This window comes from Pinus tabuliformis, chromosome 7, assembly GCF_031772625.1.
Source record: "Pinus tabuliformis cultivar Carrire ecotype Pingquan chromosome 7, CPIR1, whole genome shotgun sequence".
Lineage (NCBI taxonomy): Eukaryota > Viridiplantae > Streptophyta > Pinopsida > Pinales > Pinaceae > Pinus > Pinus tabuliformis.
Genome location: NC_142293.1, coordinates 80,410,959 through 80,434,532, shown reverse-complemented (window position 1 = coordinate 80,434,532; position 23,574 = coordinate 80,410,959).

Genomic DNA, 23,574 nt, shown 5'->3' with positions numbered 1-23,574 from the left:
ATAAACAAGCGTATATACGCGGATAGGCCTTATGAAAATCGCGTACAACCATTTTCATATCAACAACCTGTAAATGTCCTGCAGCAAGGTATGTCTGAACATAGATGTGAACTTCTCCTTTTAAACATCATCATGAAATCATTCACATTACATGTGAAACCACCATAGCCATTACATCAACGTCAAGATCTTCATGATCCAAGTATCATTACTTGGGAACATCTGCACCAATCAACATATGTAAGTATCAACCTATCATCATATGAACTCATCACCATGTCTCCAACAAAGCAACTTTGAGTAGTCATCCATGTATCAGCACTATGTATCTTGAGCTCAAGCTCATTTGACAAAACTTCTTGATATTATCAACAGCAACAATCCTTATCCACAGGAGTGCCTGCATCATAACTGTATGATCTTTATGCATATGACAACAGCAGTATATAAGTGACTCATCATCAAGTGAGGAAGATGTGTATTCAAGCTTTGTACTTCTCCTTGTCCTTATGAAGATCACCATGTAAGCACCATATATGCATCATCAAGAAATCAACCATAAATCTGATCTGATCATTAACTATGTAACCCCAAGAGTCATATGAGAGTTTATCATCATAGCAAGATATATCATTTAGCCATATAAGAATCATCACCAAGGATTATTAACCATAATGCCAACAATGAATTACTAAAGGCATATGCTCCCCCTCAACCAGTGCCATCTGTTAGATCTGATCATGCATATATCAACAATAAGCATCAAAACATCATCATCCTCAAGTTAGGATCAAAGACACTTCTAGACATCATACAAGTAACAAAACATTTCCACACATCCTCAGCAGACTGTAGCTATTAACCAATAGAGCAAATAATGGATTGAATCATATCAGATCCCTTTTCTGAGCCTGTCCCCACTGCTTTTCCTCAGACTGACATATACGCAACTTTGCAGTGTCGAACTCGTGTATATACGCGACTTCCCTTTAAGGAACTTGCGTATGAGATTCAGGACACTGAAGGTTTACACTTTCAGCTCCCCCTGAGTCTGATATGTCTGTGATGTGCTGTGTCTCAGTACATTGTGCTGACTGTACTTCCTTCTTCCTCCATATCTTCAAGTGTGATGAGGTTTTCTCCTTTCGGTGTGATGTCCATCCTTTGTTCCTGCATTCCTTTGCTATATGTCCAAGCTTGTTACATGCATAACATCTAACATGTTTCATGTTCCTTCTGTAGCAATCAGCAGCTTTGTGACCATACATATTGCAAGCAAAGCAATATCCATTAAAGTACCTTGATTGAGATGACCTGTCCGCATAATAGTCTTGAACTCTTCTTCTTCTACATCTAGCTGCAACATGTCCAAGATTATGACATACATAACATTCAATATTATTCATAGGAGGAGTAAAAGATTTTCTTTGAAGACTTTCTTTCCTTGGTTGATGATGAGATTGACCTTTCATCTCCTTGTTGATCATTTTGGATTTCTCTTTAGAGTTCCTTGCCTCACCTTGTGAACTAGATTCACCTTCAACAGATTCATGGAAACCAAGACCAGTCTTGATAGCAGGAGACCTTTGACTACTAAGAATATCATCCAAGGCTTTAGTACTATCTTGAAATCTCAAAAGTTTATCCTTTTCTTCTAATTTACCTTTCAAGATATTTACCTCAACTTGAAGTTGTTCCTCCTTTTCCAGACATTGCTTCTTCATGTCTTCTCCATCTTTCCTTCCTTCTTCCAACTGATGCCTTAGTTTGAGAATCTCCTTTTCTTGTTCTTCATTCAGATCCTGCTGCATTTGACGAACTCGGAAGGCACATTCTAGTTGAGATTTTAAGCTCCTTCCTTCTTCCAACTGATGCCTTAGTTTGAGAATCTCCTTTTCTTGTTCTTCATTCAGATCCTGCTGCATTTGACGAACTCGGAAGGCACATTCTAGTTGAGATTTTAAGTTGGTGACTTCGTTTTCTTGTTTTGCAATAGCTTGGAGTAGATCTGTATTCTGCTTCTTTGATTCTTCAAGATCTCCTTTTAGTGAGGGGATTGTAGCTTCAAGATTTTCATAGTAGCTGGATCTATCTTTGAGTTTCTTGATGGTTGTGCTTCTTTCGCAGACTTCTTTTCTTAATGATGTCACTTCATGCTGCAATTTTTGACATTGGTCTTCCTTGTCCTTGAGTAGCTTTCTTACCTTGTTTCCTTCTTCTAGTTGGGCCTTTAGTTTGGTAACTTCTTCTTTGAAAGCACATTCCCTTTTGTTCAATAGATCTTGTTGATCTTTAACTTTGTCTGCAAGCCTTCTAAATACTGCCTCTATTTGACACTTTTCTTGCTCACCCATAAAAGCATGTTCAGTAGTTTCACTATCACTTCCATCATTTTCACAAGGAAATATAGCAGGAACATCAGAGGATAACACATTCATACCTGATAATGATTCTGAATCTGATTCTGAATCTGAAGAACTTCTTATACCTAATCCCCAATCGACTCTCCCACTGTCATAGATCTTCTGAGATGTCTTCTTCTTCTTATGAGCTTTCTTCTTAAGCTTCTTACCCATTATTCCACGGATCTCCTTCAAGCGATCAAGCTTCTACCAAAGGACCTGCTCTGATACCAATTGTTGGAAATAATACTGAGAGGGGGGGGGTGAATCAGTATTATCAGAACTATAAAACTTTTTCAATGCTCAGAAACATATACGCTACTTTCGTTAAGTGAACCCGCGTGTACACGCTACTGTGTCTAAAGAAACTTGCGTATATCCAGAAATCTTATGATTCAGTTAGCTTAGTCTTCAGTAAATACATCAGATCATTATTAAGCATATTAACAGTAACCAGGTGCAGAATAACAGAACAGAACATCACACAAGAGCCACACACATGAACACAAAGATATAAGGTGGAAACCCAATGTGGGTGAAAACCACCTGCTGCAAGTCATCTCAATCTTCTTCTTAATAAGATACAGGAGCTACAACCCCCTTTGCTCTTGTACTAGCCGATCCATTTACTAGTACGCAGGCTACTACCTGCTACAATTCTCCAAAGATCTCCTTTAGCTTTTGTACTAGCTTAGATACTAGTACGTAGGTGCTTGCCTACAATCTTCTCTCCTCCAGGTACCACGTTTCATCAATTTTCAGACTGGATACACTGAAGCACAACACATAATCTGTAAGGCCACTTTTCATCCAATTTTCATACTGGACCCATAACTATCATTGAAGCTCAAAACAATCATCAAACTCTGAATCACTGAAACCCTGTTAACAACAGTCACCAGAACACAGAGCAGACACAGAACTCTGTAATAACCATTAGATCCATCTGCAACTTCAAATATCAAGCTTTACAATGTATACGCTACTTCGATGAATCAAACCCGCGTGTATACGCGCTTTTTCCAAAGACAACCCGCGTACAGATCTAAAAATAATTTCTCATAACTTGCAGCTGTACCAGACATCAGTCATACTCATAACACTTATAGAACAATACATGCGTCAGTATGTAGATCTAGAATAAGCATCATAAAGATAGTTCATTTCAAACCATTTGACCCCGATCTCTCCTTAGATCTAGTTCTCCATCAACCGGTGAGATCTCTCTTTAGCTCAGATCAAGCAATGCATCATCAACCCATAACCCTGCATACTGGATCTAATGCTTCATCAGATATTCAAGACATTTCAGATACACTTGCCTAATGATTTCCTTCTCCTTATATAGCCTTAGGCCTTGTTCAATACCAAGGGCCAAAACCATAGAGATCCAATACCATCAACTTCAAAACTAGGGATCAACACGTCCGTCGAGACACCAAGGTCCAAAACCATAGGCACAACTTCCAAGGAATAACCGCCGTGGACCAAAGATAAGATTTCCACATACACGCTCGTTTGCTGAAGCCAACCTGCTTGTATACGCGACTTGGTATATATCGAACCTGCGTATACGCGACTTGGTATATAGTGAACCTGCTTGTATACGCTACTTGGGATATAGTGAACTAGCGTGTATATATTTTTCTTCATACTTGTAGACTGATCATCAATTCCTTGCTGCTGACCTTCTGCACTATGATTTGTCATCAGTGTGGTTTGCCATCAAGGACAACACTTATCTCATAATGCCAACAATCTCCCCCTTTGGACTTGATGGCAAAGCTAACTTGTCACACTTAGAACTATCATCTGATTCCTTTGAGTTGTCCTCCATCAGTCACATCTGATATCTCTTCTGAAGATTCATCCAGTTATACATAAGTGAGATATTCTTCTATGAGAGGGTTGCCATCAAGTACAACACATGCATCATAATGCCAACAGGATCTTGAAAAGCATGCGCAAAGGACAAATCTTGATGATCAGTAGAAAGATCAGAACAACTGTCAAGTTGAATTTTTTTCTCTTCATGAGCCAGAGGCAACAAAATGGCATGTTCCTCCACTATTTTCCTTTCTTCCACCATTGTTGATTGGGTGAAATGATCATTTTAGTGTAACCAATCCAGTACATGGTTACTTACTGAAATTCTACTCTCACTTACCTCGAGCAGGCATAATGATGTATATGTAGGAAACTCATAATGAAAACCGAAACCAAGATTTATGTTGATAAACAAAACAACATTCATATTCTCCAATGCTTGCAAAAGACTGTCCAAGGGATCTTGAAAATTATGAAGAATTAACTTTTGTGAATCAATAAAGGGAGAAGAATAAGAATTATTTCCATATGGCTATAACAAATTAGCAAAAGGATCCTCCATAATATTTCCAATAGCATAAGTGTCCATATCTATAGGATTTGGGGTAAACTCCTTTTCATCAACAGACCTTTGATTTTTTGAACCTTGAGGAATATTTGTATTTGCAAGGGTCTCTAAAAAAAATTCTTCTTTATCATTGTTCTTCTCTTCATAATCACTTGGAAACTAGCAAGACTGTACAATAACATCATCATTCTTAATGGATGGAATATGGATTTTCAAATTAAGAATATGATTTATTTCTTCTTTAGTCAAAAAAGGAAGTACTCTTTGTTTTATTTGGAAAAAACAACAATTGTCTTCTTTCCCTCCTAAAGTTTGACAAGGATGTTAAATATCTTCATTAATTTCAAGCAAAGGAGTATATAGTTTTTCATCAGGCTGTTGATTCATTTCATGTGATTCCCTCTAACTATCAAGACACAAAATTCCTTCATCTTCAAACAAATAGGAAGCTACTATATGCTGACTATGATCTTCTGTATCAAAGTGACTAGCTTCTTCAGATTGTTGTTGAAGGTAAAAATCAAAGAAGGCTTCAATGATTTATTCATCATCCATACATTCGATATCATCAATACTTTCAAGATATGCAATGAAACCTTCACTATAATCACAACAGCTTTGTAAAGAAAGATAAGACTTCACATAATGGTTGGATACCACATTATGGAAATATTTTAGAGAACTCAAGATTCCTTCTGGTAACCCTTCATACCATACCCTAGCTTTATCTTCAAGGGTAGCCATAAACAACTTCATGAGACAGTCCTCAGGAAACTCAACTCTTAGTCTACTTACATGTACATGAAACCTTACTAAATGCAAAGTAGCATCATCTTCGTGTTCATTTTTTAAATATAGGAAGATTTGTAAACCAGTCAACATGAGGCATAGGATTTGGAAATCTAGGGATCTGAGATCGATCCATAGGAGAATATCTAGGATTTCATCTTGTAGTAGAACTCATCTTGACAACAATGAAGTCACCAAGAAGGTTTTCAAACTACTGGCTCTTGAAAAGTGGAGTCGCCATGAAAAATATGAACCTTTGGATTCATCGACATCGGAGTCACCAGGTGAATGATTTCAGCCTTCATTTGCCTGATCACTATCCACCATTAACAATCAGATCAAAATCATTGTTGTTCATTCCCAGGGAAGATAGAGCTTTCGCTCCCCGGCAATGGTGCCAGTATGTTATCACTCCTCCGGATCTCCAACGCTGAGGAAGAGTCCAACTGAGGTAACCACAGACCAACCTGTTGACTTGGTATCTAGCCCTACCAAGCTGGAGAGGGTTCTCTCCACAAAATCACAGTAAAAAGGGCTAGATGAATTAGGGTTTTAGGCTAGTTATGATTTGAAGAAGGGTTTTATTGCTTGAAATTGGGTTATTGTATGAGGATTAGGTCAAAGATACTAGGTCAGGGCAAATAAGGGTATGATTGCAGACATTTGATGGAGCAAGGTAGGTAGACACTCAAGCACTTTAAGGTTCTTGAGTGATATCGATCAGACTGGTGAGGTGCTAGAAAGAGCAAGATAAGCATGTATTCTTTCTAAACTAAAGAAAATGGACAAATTATGAAGATCTCCCCAAAACAGAGCATGTAAGATGTATTATGTTCATCAACTTGAAAATCAACATATCATAGAAGTGAAATGAAACATGAGAGTAAAAAACATTCAAAAATATGCAACATAAGGAGAAAATATGTCAAAATTCCATACCACGGGTATTCCATCAAAATATTTGCAACTCATTCATTAAATTTCTATCAAATACTGATTACACTAGTGTCTCTAATCAATACAACAACATCCCACTGAGTCCAACCTATAGAATGACTGAAAAACTACATGATATAGGCCTCAATAAAACTCCTCCTAGCCTCAAGGGTCGAATCCATGAGAGGAGGAGTAGTTCCACCAAAATCTGAAATAAAACCTAGAGTGTAGGGAGGTTAAACTGACTCTTCCCTCACTTTTTGGAAACTAATTCATTACATCACAAAAAGAGTTTTCACCTGATGTATTTACCCTAGGTAAATTTAAAACATCATTATTACATTCACATCCATCAATTACATTGGTAAAAACATGATTTTTCAAAGTGAAATTGTCAAAACTGAGAAAATTTACAAAATGATGAAACTCAAAAAATTTGTGTCAAAAGCACAGCGCCACTGTCCTAAACGCAGTGCCATCTTCAGCTCCACTTTTGAGGGGGTGTCCAAATTAATCCTAGTATAGCTCATTGGAAAGCTTGTCCTGTCTATTTTCCATATATACCTTTAGTTTCCAAATGTTGGAAATAATACTGAGAGGGGGGTGAATCAGTATTATCAAATCAATAAAACATTTTCATCTCCATACTTAGATACATATACGCTACTTCAATTAATGGAACCTGCGTGTATACGCAACTGTGTCTAATGCAACTAGCGTATATCCAGAATACTTATGATTCAGTTAATCCATTAAATGTTGATCTTTAGTTAGTGCATCAGAACTTCATTAACCATATGTACAGTAAGCAGGTGCAGTAAAACAGAACAGATCATCACACACAAGAAGCACACATGAACACCACGATATAAGGTGGAAACCCAATGTGGGTGAAAACCACCTGCTGCAAGTCGTCTCTATCTTCTTTTAATAAGAAACTTCATTTTACAATAGTTCTGTACTGGTGCAGTTTTATACCAGTATGTAGGCTTCTACCTACATAGGGCTACAACCCTCTCTCGTTTTCCAGACTCTCTTAGATGGGAGCTACAACCCCCTTAGCCCTTGTACTAGCCGATCTATTTACTAGTACATAGGTGTCTGCCTACTAAATCCTCCAATCTTCATTCGTTCTCCAGCTGCTACTGGAAGGGAGTTACCACCCCCTTAGCTCTTGTACTAGATGATGTACTAGTATGTAGGCGCCGGCCTACAATCTCCTTTCATCCTCTAGGGACCACATTTCATACATTTTCAGACTGGATACTCCTGAAGCACAACACTATAATCTGAAAGGCCACGTTTCATCCAATTTTCATACTGGACCCATCAATATCATTGAAGCACAAAATCAATCAATACTAGCATCATCAATCTCTGAATCACTGAAACACTGAAACCCTATCAACAACACAGTCACCAGAACACAGAGCAGACAACAGAACTCTACAATAACAATCAGACCCAACTGCAACTTCAAATATCATACTTCATAATGTATACGCTACTACGATGAACCAAACCCACGTACATACGCGCTTTCACCAAAGCCAACCCGCGTACAGATCTATAAATATTCAATCATGACTTGCAGCTATTTCAAACTTAAGTTATACCTAGTTCAGAACATTACATGCGTCAGAATACAGATCTAGAATAAGCATAATCAACCATATAGAGATAGTTCATTTCAAACCATTTGATCCTGATCTATCCTTAGATCTTGTTCTCCATCAACCGGTGAGATCCCTCCTTAGCTTAAATCAAGCAATGCATCATAACCCATATCCTGCATACTGGATCTCATACTTCATCAGATATTCAAGACTTTCTCAATGCCTTTGCCTAATGATCTTCTTCTCCTTTTATAGTCTTAGGCCTTACTCCATACCATGGTCCAAAACCATTGAGAACCAATACTAGGGACCCAATACCTGGGTTGAAACCTTCAGACACAATACTAAGGACCAAAACCATAGGTCTAAATACCTTCGGACCCAAAAATAAGCTTTCCCACATGTACGTGCTTTTCCATGCATGAAAGTGCGTGCATACGCATACGCGACTTTTGATCGGTAATCCCGCGTGTATACGTGCCTTTGTATTAGTGAAGCTGCATGTATACCCTACTTGGTATATATCGAACCTGCGTATATATGCGACTTGGTACATAGTGAACCTGCGTATAACCTGCTTGTATACCCTACTTGGTATATAGTGAACCTGCGTATGTACTCTGAACCTGCATATTACTCTTGTTTCATCATTCTTTGTAGTCTGATCATCAAATCTTTGCTACTGGTCTGCTGCAATATGATCTATCATCTGTGTGATTTTCCATCAAGGACAACACTTTTCTCATAATGCCAACACCAAAATGGTCAAGTTTTGACCCTCCAAAAGTTGATTCTCCCAAGACCAGTCAACAACAATGCCAACCTCCAAAACAGGGCAGAAACATGATGTTTTGGGTGTTTTTTTACCCTTTGACTGCCTAGTTGACCTAAAAACACTTAGCAAAGTGGTTTTCCTGACTTTATTTGGCCTTTTGAATCCAATGGTGGTGGCCATTTTTCATTTGGAGGCCTCTAAGAAAAGTGCAGCACCTAGGGCGGTGCTCTTTTGGCAGTGTAACTCGTGCAAAAACTGCCAAAAATGCAAAAAACTCCAAAATTTTCAAAATTGCTCAAAATTCTTCAAAATTTGATTTGTGGAAGGTGGATGAGGTATGTTAGAAAGTATTTCAAGCTTGTATTCCTTCTTTTGCTTGGCTAGGGTTTCAAGTCTTGTTTTAACCTTTTGGAGCTTGGACCTTGCAATATGATTTTTATTGAAGTAATATTGGGCCATCTTTATTTGTAAGTCATTATCCCTCTTTGAATTCTTCAAGATATTCTCAAGGTGCTCATTTACCCTTTCAAACCAATATTCCTGGTCCTCATTGATCATGATGGCAAACTGCTCATTCAAAGTGAGCTCATTGGAAAGTTCAGCCTCTTTTTACCTTTTTCATGTGGCCTCCTCTGTTCTCTATCCTCTTCTACTTGTCTATCATCCTCTTCTTGTGTATCCTCCTCTTCCACATAGTCTTTGTCTTCCTCCATAGTGTTTGGTTAAGAAATCCTAGGGATAAGGTAAGTGGGAATGGGAAGTGGAAATAGGTCTAGGGAATAGGGATAGGGTGATAAAAATTTGAGGATATGACGAGAGGGATTATGGAGCTGTGGGAGGTGAAAATGTCAAGGGAGTTGGGAATGATAATTAGATTACAGGTTTATGGTGGAGGCTGTCTAAGAATTTTGGAAACCTAGGTCTTAGGGTTTTATGGGAAAAGGGTTTAAGGACTAGGAAATGATGGCGTAGGGGTAGGGATGGGTTTAATAGTGATGTAGGAAAGTGTTGTAGGGTCTATGGGCAGAAAATTTGGGATGTGGATGGATTTAGGGTTTTATCACTTACACAAGTGTCAATTTTTCTTAGGAACCAAAACACTAAAAAAAATGTTGTTTATGAATGCAAAGAGGTGGAAAATTTGTGTGACTTACTTGCTAGAAGAGGAAACAAGACTTTTTTGAAGTTTTGAGAGAATTTGAAGGCATTTTGGTGCTATGGGGGCTCACTGGGAAAAAGCACAGCTCACTGGGTAAAAGCACATCGCCTTGCCCAGAATCGCAGTGCCTGTGTTAGAAAATGCAGCAACCACTGCTCTAAGTGCAACGCCTCCCTCCTAAGTGCAGCGCAAAGAAAATTTTTGCCTTTAAACCTGAAAATTTGACTTTTTGAACCAAGGGAGTGTGAGCTCGACCTTTGAGAGTGAAAATGAATTTTGTTTTGATGTCTTGGTGCCCTTTATACTTCATGAAATTGATGATTTGGGCCTTGGGACCCACTTTCTTCCTCTTGTCATTCACTTTACCCTTGGAAATTATACCTTTACACTTGACTTTTTCTTTGACAAATTGATCACTTAATATACATTGAGAACACTTTGACCTTTCACCTTTTTTTTCCTTTGGCATTTTGGAACTCTGAATTAGCAGCTTGGAAATCATGTTCTTATTACATTTGAAAGACATAAAATTACATAGTGAAAAATAAAAAATATTACATTTAAAATCAAAATTACATGCTAAAACAAGATTTTCTATTTAAAAATCATCCTCAGATAGCGAAGAGATGTTATTTGATCACTATGAGACTTGTTGACATTATGCAATGGAAATGGTGTTTTATTGGACCTTGAAAACCCTAGGACCTAATGGTAACCTTGGCTGACCAGAATTGATGGTGTCATGACTGATATGATGACATGATGACTTTGACCTCATGACTGATGTACATTTAGAAAGGTACAACAATGTGCCAGCAAGTAATGAAATTTAAGGGAGAGTGATGTTTTTTTACTAGGGCTACCATTGGTGAGTAAAATTTTCAAAGATGACCTAGCGGAATGACAAAAATTTCTAAGTGGGACCCTAATATGACATGAAAAGAGGATTTTTGATCATTGATCGTAGGATGCAAATACTGACACTAACAAGGTGCTCCCAACAAAGGACTGTACTCAACACCTGAATCTAGATCTCTTATAAATGGATTTCCATTTCGCGTAGCTCCTGTCAAGTCTCGACTAAACATCAATTTAATGGCATATCTCATTTCTCACATAATCATTTTAATCGAAGTTTTCATGGACTTCAGATACTTACCTCTTGGTCCTTTGAAAAACTAGCATTCAACTTCACTATAAATGACATATGTGTCAATCGCGAACTCAATAATGAATCAACCCAAAACACTATTGATCTAATAATCAACAGCCCGCGCGATTGTATTTTCTGAACCTTCCAAGTGCCTTACTAACTCTGGAGTCCACAAGATAGGGTTATCCAACTTCCACTTACCTTGATCATCCACTAATTTAGCCAACCATTAGTATAACTCGCACGGAAAAGAGCAGAAGAAAATTTTGTGTTCTTCTGTATACATGTATATATTCAACCACTCTTCCTTTGACAGGCATGGATTCCTATTTTCCTAGGCTATAAACTTGTGCAGCGTCTTATCTATCCACTTCTAAATCTCTTTCTTAGTCGATATCCACTTATGCCACATCACACATTCCTTAGATAGATCCCAGTCTCTACAACGAAACCATTAGTTGGCTTGAGGGGGCTTGGACCCAGGTTCAGATTTAGTTGTGCTAACCAACAAAACCGTACATTACTGGCCCTTTCGGCAACAACCCGTGCAGCACATGATTTAGTCTCACCCGAGGCAGTATTGGGGGATTCTAGAATCATGTTTCTGCATCCAAAGGACTATGTGATGTGTTTGTATTACTCTTAGGGCTTTATTTCGACCTTCGCGAACCCTAACCCTTAAAACCAGAAATTACAGTACTTAACAGATAATAGATTCAAACCCTTCGTCAATTGTTCTAAACATTATTAACATCATGTAATTAAACAAATCTACCTCTTTCGTGAATCTATTAAGTATTTTTCATGATAAATTTAGTACACAGAGCGAACATACAGTAAATTCATAAGTAAATAATAACACATAGATATACAAATACTGCTCCAAAAAATCATTTATTAAGCTTAGATCTTCAATTACAGACTCTTTCTACCCTGCGCACATAGTTGCAAGGGCCCACACACTCAGTTGCGGACTTACCAAGGTCTCCACACACACAACTGCAGGAGCCTTCCCCTTCGCCTAATTATAGGAAACAAAATTCTCTTAATTAGATCATTCACTAATAGATTTATATATCTCCCTTTTATGACTCTCTATGAATCCTTTTTATATCGTTCTCTATTATAATACCATGGTCCAAAAACCATGGGCGGGTCACAAAACAACTTAACTCCTAACCAACAATGGGGATTTGACTTTCATAAAGCCCCTTTGACTACTATCGACCTACATGCTCTGATCCTCAAAATGAAGATACTTTTCAATAATAACATTTTTTTTTCACAAAATTGACCCGAGGGGACCCTGTCCCAACACCTATAGTGTTGTTTAACAACTTCAACACTTTATCCACTACCTTCCTCACACATTTTCAGTTGCCCATTAGATACAAAACTGGAATGGAACTATTGACTAACTTTAAATAATCAAACTCTACTCACATTTCAGATCATATTCATGAGTGGAGACGTCATCTTCAGTTGGTCAAGGCTTATGTTCCCAATCAGTTGTTAGTGGAACCATTTTTCAAATCTCTATTAGCTCCCATAACAGAAGATGTGGCCAAAGGTGGAGTTGTGATCGAAGAGCAAGTTATTGCTCATGCTCAGTATTTAGATCTTGTATATACCCAATCAGGAATGCTCTATGATAATATGCCAAACACTCTGAGACCTTCAAATATTGTTCCTCCTCCACCTGGTAAATAATCTCATGTTGTCGATCTCATTACAGGTTCTTCTAGTTCGCATTCGGCGAGTAAACCATCTGGTATTTCTCTTGTTTCTCCTGCACAAAACCTTCCATCTCATCCTCATTTCGCTTCTACTTCTAAGATAAATGTCGTCTCATTTGATAAAGGAAAGTCTCAACAAAAACCTGGAAGAAAGAAGAGAGGTAAAGGTAAGAAAAATAAAGACTTCTCACTGCACGATAAACAAACAAATTTGTCTTACGATGAGAAATGAAAGCCTCAATATCCATGTTTGATTTCTAATGGGGGCCACTTTACACATGCTTTTCCACACAATGCTAAATTTAATTATTTCCTTAAGTTGTCCACTTCTCCCGATGTGCTGACCAATTAGGAGACCCATATGGTTGCCCAGGATGCCTCTTCCTCTAATACAGATTTGATTCTTTCCTCCTCAAAATTGAAATCTGATGTCATGGTGGCCACTTAGAATAAGGACTATGGTAAGGTGAATCCAACGAACGGTCAGCCTACTGATCAACCTATCAGTTCGGCACCACCTTCATCTGATCCTATTCCACCTATGGTTAGTATAGAATTGACTATCAAGGCTCCGAAGGGTGTTATCCATAAGTCTTCTTTCAACCCTCGTTCAAGAGCTACTCAAAATTACAACATAGTTGAAGACTTGGCTTAGTCCCCTTCAGCTATGTCAACTCTTGAGGTGTTGTCAAAATTCCCCACCCAAAATAAGGCCTTATTGTCAATTATCCAATGTGTGGATCCATCATATTCTAACCTAGGGGTTTTCTCTCATGAAATCTATACCCCTCAACTTCTGTTTCAAGTAGATTTTATGATCTAGTTCACTCTCCATGGTAATAACATTCATCATTCCATTGTGGATGAGGGAGCATCAACTTGCATCATGTCCTTGTCTTTCTGGAAGCCAGTCGGTTCACCCTAACTAAGTCAATCAACCACCACAATAAAAGACTTTGATGGAAGTACATACAAACCTTTTGGGATTTAGAACTCCCTCCAAGTGGAATTGGGGGGCAAAGCCATCTTCGTTGAAGTAGAAGTTATTGACAGAAATTTCGATTATAATCTTCTACTAGGATGTACATGGGTTTATGATATGGCTTCCATCGTTTCAACTTACTTCCACATGATCGCCTTTCCTCATAAATGCGGGATCATGGCCATTGGTCAACTCACCTTTTTCACCTCTGATTCCAATGTTATTGGAAGTGTCCCTATTGTAGGGGAATCCCTACATTCCTATCAACATGTTGGAGTTATTTTATTGAAGGATTCATCACTTATAGGAAATTTTTCACTCCCTCACCCCCCCCCTTCCCAACTCCTCCACTTCGGTTGCTTATATCAACATGATATCATCATCTACGATCCTCGCTGATCCATGGATTGTCCTGGGTGAAACTGCCATCAAAAGTTTTGGCGACCAGATGTCGCTTAGCCCCATTTAGCAAGATTACGAAGCCATCTTCTTGGCTTGTGTGGCCCATACTTTTTATTCGATTGATTGGGTAGATCGATCACAAGAATATGGCATGCCCTATTATCCTTTCTCATGTACATTCTCTATAGACGAAAACATCATGGAGATCATGATGTTAGATGACGCACCGTGGGACAAACATCATCACCATTCCTCCTTCCTAGATATCATTGAAGATAATATCAGTGGTGCCTACCTACCTAATCTTATCAAACCCTTTATGAGTTTCGTTCCCATTCATGAGATCAATTCTGACAAGAACCTTTCGAATATCGAAGAAACCATTCCTCTCGATATTTCGATTAAACAGGAATAGTCAAAAATTTATAAACTGGAGCATCTTGCACTTCATTTGAAGGTGAGATTTATCGAGCCCTTTTTCATTTTTTAAGAGATGAATTTCCCTAGAGATATCAAGAAATGCTAGGTATCGACCCAAATATCGTAGTGCATGAAATCAAGATGTATCGTGATGCCAAACGCGTCCGACAGCGCCTCCGTCTGGTCCATCTCAAAAAGGTTGTTGGCATAAAAGCTGAAATCAAAAATATTCTTTGGGATGGTTTCATATACCCCATTCCTTTAACTGATTGGGTATCAAACATTGTCCCTGTCATGAAGAAACAGGGCACGATCCGAGTATGTGTCAATTATCGAAACATAAATCAAGCTTGTCCAAAGTATGACTACCTGACGTCGTTTATTGACCATATTGTTGATGATCGTGCTAGATGTGATATTTATTCATTTATGGATGGATTCTCCTCCTATAATCAAATCAACATTCTCCCGAAAGACCAACCTAAAATCGCATTTATTTGTCCTTGTGGTACTTTTTCTTATATAAAGCTTCCTTTCAGTTTAAAAAATGTAGGGACCATGTTTCAACGTGTGATGGAATATGATTTACACGATATCAATCACATCGTGCAACCCTATTTGGATGATCTCCCTGCTCACTCCAAGCATTGAGTTAATCAGACCATGCATTTATGGGCGATTTTCCTCCATTATAGACATTATAACATTCGACTCAACCCACAAAAATGTGTGTTATGTGTCGGTTTTGGTTGACTCCTTGGTTTCTTCATTTCAAAACAAGGAATTCGTATTGATCCTTTAAAATTTCAGGCAACCATTGATTTCCCTGTGCGTTCCACTCTTTTTCACTTACAAAGACTCCAAGGGAAAGCTAACTTCCTGAGGAGGCTCACCCCTAACTGATCCAGGTGTATATTGGTGGCCACCCACTAATTCCACCTTGATAGTCAGTTTCATCTGTTTCCTTGTTCATTTCAGCATTTACTATTTTTAGCAGTTTTTCGGGTCCTAAACTTCCAAAGCAGTTTTGACTCCCTAAACGATGTTTTTTTTTGGGTCTGCAGCAAGCCTGTAGCCATTGGTAGGGGCCTACGGTGAAACTTGTAGTACTCATCGAGAAATTTCCAACAAGGTATTGTATGTGCTAAATGGAGATAATGTCACCAAGTTACGACCCCGAGAAGTAGGTTTCCCAACTAACCCCAACCGGGCCCACAAACTCTTGGTGTTACATCTCCTGGGGTTAAGGTTTTGGTTATTTAGGGTTTTCTCTTGTTTTCCAATAACAAATAGGCCCTTGAGCCTCATTGTAACATAGTTCAGATTCATGTAGCTTCCCCATCTCTTCTTAGAGATAAAATACCATTGCTCGAGCTATCTTATTTCCATTATGTTTGTATGCACAGTTCAATATTCTTCTCATTAATGAAATGAGTGTTTTTCTACTGCATCTTTGTGTTTATGATTATATATGTAAGTTTTTTTATTCATGTTTTAAGTTCGGATCAGTAGTAGAATAGCGGTCTACTCTTTCTCCATTTTTCTTTGCATGTCCCCAACAAGGTTAGGATATAGGGAGTTAGGGCTTGACCTAGTTCAACCATTGCAAGCTTAGCCTAGAAAAACCCGATGACCTTCCATTGTAGAAGAAAAGAAAGACGAGGGGTTAGGATAGCCTTTCAAAAAGTTTCTCGAGGAAGCCCTCAAGTGATAGAGCGATGCGATGATGGATAACTTTGCCTAGCTCCTTCGATGGTTACCCACAGGCGATGCATATTCATCTAGCAACCACTCTGGAGGCACCACTCCTTTTAAGGTACAAGTTAACTTCGATATTCCCATATTTTAAGGCCTGATAGATGCAGATGATGTAGATAAATGGTTAAATCTATTGGAAGTATATTTTTCATTTCATGACATTTCCAATCGAGAAAATATTACTTTTTCACTTCTCAAAGCCGCCCCACACGTCAAGGACGGGTGTGAAACATACTGTGAACAAAAGGACAAGAGTGAACCCTAGTTGTTTTTAGTCACACCTACTTGGAATTATTTCTGAGACGCCATCAAGGAACAATATTACCCTGTCGAGAGCTATGAAGACAAATACATAAAGTGGACCACATTACGGTAGGGAAGGGACCAAGATGTGCCAGAGTTCACAAATATTTTCCATACCCTTTACACGAAGTTGGGTATCAAGGATATTGAGCAGAATTTGGTGCTCAAGTACGACGACTGTCTACACAAGTACATCCAAGAAAAGAGGGAGTTCTTGGACATTTCCTCGCTCGGAACGACGTATCAGTACACTATCAAGATTGAGCAGAATTTTAAATAGAAGAAGCGGGACTTTGGATTTGCAAATCCAAATCAAGGAAAAGGCGCCCCCAAACCACATAACAAAGAACCAAGTCAAGGCAGGGCTACCCAGGACATCTTTCCGAATCCGTAAGCAAAGAACAACACCACAAAAATGAAGAAGGACATAATAAAATGGTGTGAGTTCCATAAGAGCTCCACTCACAATACAAGTGAGTGTCATGCCAAGAACTCATTGGTGTCCGAGCTGAAGGCTTCTGAATCAAATGTAGATTCCGTCTCTAAATCAGAACCCAATAAGGGAACTGGAAAAGGGAAGCAGATAATTGATGTGGAGCCCAGTGCCACCATGGCCACCACCAAGATCCAAAAGATTGAGTCTGAAGATCTAGAGGAGGTGGAACACCTCTTCTACTCATAGATGTGGGTGAAGGGTTCTCTGCTGCAATTCATTGTCGATAGCGGGAGCCAAAAGAACCTCATTTTAGCAGAGGTCATGAAGAGATAGGGCTAAATATATAGCACATCCACAGTCATACACCATCGGCTGGCTTCACCAAGCACATGATCTTCACATCAGCCAGCAGTGTCGCCTTCCCTACAACATCAAGCCCTTCACAGATGAGGTAATGTGTGACATTTCTCCTCCTGAAGTTTCTAATGTATTGTTAGGAAAACCATACTTGTGGAAGTGACATGTTGTATATGAGTCTAGACCTCACTCTATGATTATTACTTTGGATAATAAGTTGTAAAGGATACAGGAGGTAGCCCCACCTACCACCACCTATTTGATCACTGCAAAGTAATGTAGTAAGATCATTTCCCAAACCAATAATTTTTTTTTCCTTATGATTTGCCCCCAGGGCAAGAAGAATGTTGTGGCCATGGATTCCAAGCAGGGCTCCTCTACACAACAAGAATGGATGGACAAGCTCATAGAGGAGTACATGGATATTTTCGCCTCACCCACAGGGGTACCTCTGCACTGTCATGTCAAGCACTCCATCGATTTGACCCTGGGTGAACCACTTCCTAATGGACCAATCTATCGACGCTTAGTTCTAGAGAATGATGAGATCAAGAGGTAGATTCAGGATATATTACAGTTAGGACACATTAGGCCAAGCTCATAACCTTGTGGGAGCCCTATTGTATTGGTACAGAAGACCTAGAGGCTATGTATTGACTATCGAGCACTGAAGAAGATCATTATCTGGAATAGGTACCTAATCCCGTGGATTAATGGCCTTCTGGACCAGCTCAAAGGGGCCAAATATTTCAGCAAGATTGAGTTGAAGTCAGGTTATCACCAAGTGTCTATCGAACCCTCCTATGTGTGGAATATTTCCTTCAAATCCAAGAAGGGCCTTTTCAAAAGGTTGGTCATGCCGTTCGGATTGATGAATGCCCCTGCAACCTTCATGAGACTGACGAACAACATGTTGCAACCCTTCACCAATGCATTCGTGGTGGTGTATTTAGATGACATCTTGATCTTCAGCCATATTTGGTAAGAGCACCTCCACCATATTCGACAAGTCCTTCAAACCCTATGACAACATAAGTTGTGTGCTAACTTGGAGAAATGCACCTTTGGCCTGACCCAAGTTCAATATCTGGGATACATCATTGATGAGTAGAGCGTACATGTGGACCTATCTAAGATACAAGTCATTTGGGATTGGCCAGCCCCAACCACTCTAATAGAGCTCCACAGCTCTTTGAGTCTTGCCAATTTCTACCGTAGGTTCTTGTTGGGCTTCTCTCATATCACTTGGCCTTTAAGTCAAGTCACCAAGGCCAGAGTGAAAACAAAGGTTTTTTGGTTGGAAACCCAACAAAAAAAATTCTCTGAGTTGAAGAATCGCCTCTGTTCTGCACCATCTCTCACATTACCAGACCTGCAACAACCATTTGAGATTGAGACATATGCCTCTAACTATGTTATTGGTATGGTTCTTACTCAGCATGGGCATCCAGTGGCTTACCACAGTGAGACACTTTCAGACACAGTCCGAAAGTACCCCAATTACAACAAAAAAATTTATTCCATTATGCAGGCCTGCTGTAAATGGAAGCATTACATTTTGGGGAAGGAAATTTTCATCCACATAGACCACCAACCTCTACAATTCATACAGACATAAGGGAAGTTGCAGAATGATCGCCATCAGAAATGGTCCACCTATCTGCAACAGTTCCATTTGAACATTAAGTATAAGAAGGGCAGCACTAATAACATCATTGATTGCGTCAGTCGACAACCGGTCATGGCACTGATCACTGTGCTTGGCTCCTGTGGGCATGAAACATTGAGGTGGCCGCATATTTACAAGAGCGATCCAAAATTTGACAACATATACCAGACACTCCTCCAAGGGAAGCAAGTTCCAAATTTTCACCTTTGGGATGCACTGTTATGCCACCTAGGACACATCTGTGTTCCTTCAAGTGAGCATGCCAAGATGATTTGGGAGGCACAATACAATTGGGTTGTTGGACATTTCAATGTAGAGAAAACAGTGCCAGTATTGCAGAACTGTTTTTATTGGTCGAAACTTCATTAGGATGTTGGGAGGTACATTAGATCTTGCACCGCGTGCACCATTTCCAAACCAGCCATCAAGAAGAAAGGCATGTATACTCCTCTACCTACTCCTAGGCAGCCTTGGGAATATGTCTCTTGGATTATATATCGGACCTTCCTTTTACTAAGCATAGGAACGATTGTGTTTTTATGGTTGTTGACCGATTTTCTAAGATGGCCATCATAGCAGCCTACAAGAACAATATCACAATAGAGACCACTGCTAAGCTCTTCTTTCAGCGAGTGTGGGTACACTTTTGGATCCCACAATCCTTTGTCTCAGATCAGGACAACAGATTCCTGAGTTCATTTTGTCAAGTCTCTGATTGATGTTGCATACAAAACTTACTAAGTCCATGGCTTTTCATCCCTAAACTGGTGACCAAATAGAGGTTGTCAATGGAATGATCGTACACATTTTGTGCATGTACAATTCGAAGCATCCACACACGTGGGATGAAAGTCTCCCCTATGTCCAACACAGCTATAACAGAGCTCTCCATAGCTCAATAGGCCACAATCCCTTTCAGGTAGGGTTGGGATTTCAACCATTAGGCCCCATTGATGTGGCCATACCATTTGCAGCCACTCAGGTATATTTGGCTCACATTCAGTGCGAAGTTGATTCAAATGGCTAACAAATTAATTGAGCGCATTCAATACATCCACCAACAATTCCATGATATATTGAACAAATCCAATGCTAAGTACAAGCAGCACCATGATCAGCATCGAGTGCCGCACAAGTTCCAGGTGAGCGACAAAGTTTGGCTACATTTGCAGAAGGAGCACCTTGCTAGACCACACCACAAGCTTTGCCTGCTCCGATATGGGCCATACACCATCACTAAGGTCATCCGTGACAATGCCTTCAAGCTCAACATCCCAAAGTTCCTTGGTTTGCACCCATTGTTCAATGTAGATCACCTTCGTCCATACTTTCCACCATTGTTGGACACATCTAACATTGCATAATAGCTCACACCAACAAAGCTCAACCCAAACTGCATGGAACAGGCCACAATTGATCAGATCATGGACACATATATCAAGAACACTCACCAACAGAGGATACAATTATATCGAGTTGTCAAAACAGGCCAACTCCTTCACCAAGGCAAGTGGTTCACCAGGGACCAGGTTCAACAGAAATTTCCTCACCTCATGGAGGCTCTGCACGCAATGGGGACCATTGCTTCCTAAGGGGGGAGGAATGATCCAAGTGGATATTGGTGGCCACCCGCCTATTCCACATAGACCCCCCAGTCAGTTTCATCAATTTCCTTGTTCATTTCAGCATTTACTATTTTTGGGGTCTACGGTAGGCTTGTAACTGATTGGCATATGGCGAAACCTGTAGTACTCGGCAAGACCTTGCCAACAAGGTATCATATGTGCCAAATGGAGATAATATGACCAAGTTATGACCCCAGGAAGTTGGCTGCCCAACTAACCCCAACGAGGCCCACAAACTCTTGGTGTTACATCTCTTGGGGTTAGGGTTTTGGTTGTTTATGGTTTTCTCATGTTTTCCAATAATAAATAGGCATCCGGATAATCCACAGTGTTCATCTTTTTTCTGTCGACGTTTCGAGTCTAGAGCAAGACTCATCATCAGGACTTGTTATACAGAGAAGAGGAAAATGATTGTGATAAATATGGTAAAGGATGATAGCTAGGATGATTTAGCCGACCATTGATCATTTAATAATTTATTAAATTTTTATTATTTAACCCATTAACTGAAAAACCCTAAACCTAGTTTTACTTCTGTATAGGTGAATGATGATGTTTTACTAATATTAATAATTGGATTTTAATTAACCTGGCTTAATTTTGATTTGGAATGTTGAATATTGTATAATTAATAAGTTTTTATATTTTGTAATTTATATAGATCTAGGTTGCTTTAATTTGTAAAGTCCTATTTTGTTTTATTAATTGGATGCCTATTATTAACTACAATTAATACTTCTAGGTTTTATATATTAGGTTTATTAGTTTAGATTTAATAGTCCACTTAACCTAGAAGTATATTTTGTATAATTGTAATTGTATAGTTATATGATGTTTAATCAATATGGTATTATATTGTTTTCTAATTAAATTGTTTAATAATTTTTAATATATTAAGTTTTGAATTGTTTTATTAATCTAGTCTAAATTGTTTTATTAATTAAGTCTATAATGGATATTGTATAAATTAATTCAGATATGTATTGTGTAATATATATAGATTTTGTATTGTATATAATATATATAATATTGTTTATAGTTTTGTATTGTATATATAATATTTAATATTTAATATATTAAGTTTGATATTGTTTTTATTAATCTAGTCTGAATTGTTTTATTAATCAAGTCTATAATGAATTTTGTATAAATTAATTGAGTTTTGTATTGTATAGATATCTTGTTGTTTGATTATTATAGTCTTATTTTTATTTTTAATTTAGATGCCTATTGTTAAATAACTGAGGTTAATACTTATAGGTTTTATATATTAGTTTTATTAGTTAAGATTCAATAGTTTAAATTAACCTAGCTATATATTACAATGAATTGTATAATTATTGAAGATTTATATAGTTAAATGATGTTTTAATTAATTGATATAGTTGTATAATGTCTTATCAATTATGTACCTTATTGTTTAATTAGTAAAGTTAATATATTATATTAGGTTTTATAATGTTTTATTAATCTAGCCCTATTTGTTTGATTGACCTAGATATAAATAGATTTATTATTTAATTTAATTTCAGATATGCAATTTATTAGGAAACCTTGAGTTCTAGACTGGACATATTATTTATTATTAAAGATAAGCTTAGGCAGCTACAGGCCAGCGATTCTAACGGAAGCAGGAAAATTAAGGATAAGAGAGGGGAAATTTAAGAAAAGGAAATATGGGAGGGAGAAGGGGGGTGCGGGGGGTGGGAGGGATAACTTTTTTAAGCAGAGAATTCCAATTTTTACTAATGTCCCAGCCTCCATCCTATTAAGGTTACTGGGGTGTTTTATGATTTCAATGGCTTCACGAATTTTCCTCTTGAAATGGTGCTCCTCCTTAGCAATGATTTTGGTATCTTCGAGGCATATGTGATGGTTGGTTTTTCCTACATGCTCAGCTAAGGCAGAAGAGCGAGTTCTTTCTTTACGGATGTCAGCGCTATGTTCTTTTAGTCTTATCTTTACGGATGTCTGTAAAGATAAGACTAAAAGAACATAGCGCTGACATCCGTAAAGAAAGAACTCGCTCTTCTGCCTTAGCTGAGCATGTAGGAAAAACCAACCATCACATATGCCTCGAAGATACCAAAATCATTGCTAAGGAGGAGCACCATTTCAAGAGGAAAATTCGTGAAGCCATTGAAATCATAAAACACCCCAGTAACCTTAATAGGGATGGAGGCTGGGACATTAGTAAAAATTGGAATTCTCTGCTTAAAAAAAGTTATCCCTCCCACCCCCCGCACCCCCCTTCTCCCTCCCATATTTCCTTTTCTTAAATTTCCCCTCTCTTATCCTTAATTTTCCTGCTTCCGTTAGAATCGCTGGCCTGTAGCTGCCTAAGCTTATCTTTAATAATAAATAATATGTCCAGTCTAGAACTCAAGGTTTCCTAATAAATTGCATATCTGAAATTAAATTAAATAATAAATCTATTTATATCTAGGTCAATCAAACAAATAGGGCTAGATTAATAAAACATTATAAAACCTAATATAATATATTAACTTTACTAATTAAACAATAAGGTACATAATTGATAAGACATTATACAACTATATCAATTAATTAAAACATCATTTAACTATATAAATCTTCAATAATTATACAATTCATTGTAATATATAGCTAGGTTAATTTAAACTATTGAATCTTAACTAA